A 3,327-nucleotide genomic window follows, 5' to 3' on the forward strand; every position below is an offset into this window, starting at 1 on the left:
GACGTGTGCGCGTGTCGTCGCCGCGGTCAACTTGTTTCGCTATCGTATCCGGAGTCGGTTGACATTCGCCAAACAAATTACTCGTGCGATGCGTGGGAGTTGCCGTCGCGTAAACTCCGGAATAACATTGCCGGACGTTGATATAGCCGACGCGAACAACGTTTAAATTATAAAATAAGTCATCGTTCGGACCAGAGGACGGATTGACGTTACAAAATGGTCCGGCACGTCGCGCGTCGTGTTCGTTTCGCTTTTCATTTCGAACACCAGTCGGATATCTCTGTTAACAACGTAAACATGACACTCGTCCACGGGCAGTCGGACACGGGGCGTCGATATAATAATACGTTATAAGAATACTGATTTTGCAGATAAGCCCGAGAACTATGGGAATGGATTATTTATTTATTTTTTTTTTCGACAGTCGACATTGTTCCATCGAGATATCCTGCAATGCAAATAAGTATAAATTAAGGTCGTAAAGTTATTTAAAATTGGTTTTAATACGTACGTCTATTATTCAAAGATAATAATACAACCAATATAAACGTGAAAATTATTATTGTTTATCACTGTCAATAGTAATGACCCAATATAAAGGATACACCGTTCTAGTAGTTTGCAGTAATTTCTTATATTTATACATGTATTATGTTTGTGTATAAACTTTTTTTTTTTTTAAAATACTAAGAATCATAAGACTACATGAATAATTGATACTTGGTATTATGTTTTCTTAATATGTATGCATGTTTTTAAGTTCAGAAACCAATGCATGTTCTCCTTAAAAAGGTATTCGAACAGTAAATAGAAATTCTTGATAAAAAAAAAATCTATGTTTCAACGGCCGTCGTTTTACTTCGCTATCGGTTTTGTTTTGCAGTATATTTTAACGTTAATCCCTTGAGGTATTAATATATGAATATTCAGTTCAAGACCAATTCTAATAAGCAAGAATGATGTCGCCAAACGTTATACGAACTGATGTTATATAACGTTTGCCATACGAACGTAATAATATGAAAGCTGAAAGTATAACTTTAGTAAAAAAAACTTTGGTTGTTAACTAATGCAACATTTATTTCGTTTTTACGATTCTCCCGTCGTATCCAACAATCGATTGCATCGTGACGTTAACCGATAAGTTTGGTTCGTACATCTCCGCCGATTGACTTGTGCATTTTACTAGTTACATCTGTGTAGTGCGCGTACGTTCATATACGTACGCATTGCATATGGACGAAAACCCTATCATTATTACGTGCACTACGACGAAGATTATATACGTACACGTGTGAACAAGCCGGGAACGATGAACCGAAAGCAGCGACTTATGATTTGTAGTCATACATTAGTCGGCCAAAATCATGAATCGTCGGTCGTCAACACGTGTCATTTTATCTGAAAAACTTCACCACACGGCGTTTTTTAGTAGGAGTGAAAACACATAAAACGCAATGTGATTATAATATAAATAATAATAATAACAATATCATAATTACGTCATGCATGGTATTATAGTAGTGTACGGGCTCTCGAAGTTTGTTTTTTCACACGTCTCTCACCATATACGTACACTTGTTATTATAACCATTATCACTTCATTATAATTTTTAAAACAATAATTATTATTGAAAATAATCACGCGTTTGATCGATATTTTAACCATTTTGTTTTTTTCCATTCGGACCGGTGTTTCCCTAAAAAATCTGAAGTATTATCGACTATATTATACACGACGTGTAGTACATCATCGATGTTTAAAAAATTAATTATGTGCGCATCGTAGTGCAACTCGTTTTCGATCTTACAAAAATTAATCATCTAAGCTTTGTGCTTCTCGTAACAGAGTATTACGCAGTACTGTGGAACACTGAAATTTGCATGACACGTGATGCAGTATATACCGCAGTAGGCAGTAGTTTATGATAATATCGATTGAAAAAAAAAATTTGATTAATAAATAAATTAATAAATATCTGATTGTATATGTATATGCCGTATATAGGTATACATCCATACATACAACACACAATTCGGTATTTAAGTGGTTTTAAGGTAAAAGTGTCCTTGGTTCTTGTACCAACAAGGCGTATAGATTGAATAAATCGTTACAAGATTATGATTTCTGGTCACGTTTATGGACGTCAACGCTATATTGACGCCAAACTTTATTAATCTCGAAACGTGACGACGGACTGTAGCTTACATATTATGCGCGAGTGTATATTATGTTCTGTAAACAAAAAAAATAATAATAATGCGAAACAATTTTGCGAGATACGAAATAAAAATGCACTTGTAACGTTAGTCGGTATATGTATGTATGTAGGTGTGACGTGTAATGTCAATTCGAGAAAATTTCGATACGTACAAAGTTCGCTGATTTTCATACGGAACAATGGACAGTACGCTGCGTAATATACGCGCACATAGGTATAAGTAGAGTTTTGTTCAATGTAACAATAGTGTTCCTTCTTCAAATTTATTATCTTTCAAGTAGACTAACCTCTCTTCAACAGCTGTATTGTCTATGTGATACTTCTAAAGAAAAACGCTCGACTCAAGTGCAACCGGTAAATAATTTAAAATATATTATTATATACCTACCAAAATTAAAAAATAAATTCCAACGTTACTGTTTTATTATCATTGTTGCACATTTTTTCGTAACATGATCCTCCGTACAAGTCATGTTTTGCGGCTGCAGTAATTTTTGATATTGTTTACCGACCGGATATTAATGTAATACATATTGGTGTTTGACATGTATCACTTTAAACTTACGTTTTTTTTTTAGCATTTCCATCCGGAACTAATGTTTGTGTTTATCAATATGTTGTAATAATTAATGTTAAGCAGACGACACGATAAAGCACTGGGCAACAACATATCATTCATAGCGGGTTCGAAGAATTTCGTAAGCACTTGACATTTGACAAGATATTTACATACAATTTCAATAAAATACTGCACACTTGTCAGTTATCATTATCAATTATTTAACAATTTAGAATACTTAATTTGCACATAATTTGCTGGCAAATCTATTATTCTCAATGGTAATTGATGAATTCAAAGGTGTTATATACATTTATACAGTATATTTTAAAAATGTTCATTAATAAAATATACTCTCGTTTAAACCGAGTATAAATATAATAAATTGTCCAATTGTCCTTTGTTTTTTTTTTTTAATTTCTAGACTTAAATTGTAACATTGTAACAATATATACACAATGTACATTTTTTGATGACTTTTGTTTTAAAATATGCCTCAACAATAATAATTCTTAAACACCACATTCAAATATTTATACAATACAA

The 3,327-nt window shown here is 32.9% G+C and overlaps 1 long non-coding RNA gene across 1 annotated transcript; it reads left to right on the forward strand.

Annotated features, from left to right (window-relative positions):
• Positions 1-2,350: 2,350 nt before the first annotated feature.
• On the forward strand, positions 2,351-2,967 carry LOC112684455. The gene is made up of 3 exons (XR_003148697.1): positions 2,351-2,436; positions 2,504-2,576; positions 2,801-2,967. It is a non-coding gene; the product is annotated as an uncharacterized LOC112684455 (long non-coding RNA).
• Positions 2,968-3,327: the final 360 nt, after the last annotated feature.

Source organism: Sipha flava, unplaced genomic scaffold (genome assembly GCF_003268045.1).
Source record: "Sipha flava isolate LNK unplaced genomic scaffold, YSA_version1 249_pilon_pilon, whole genome shotgun sequence".
NCBI lineage: Eukaryota > Metazoa > Arthropoda > Insecta > Hemiptera > Aphididae > Sipha > Sipha flava.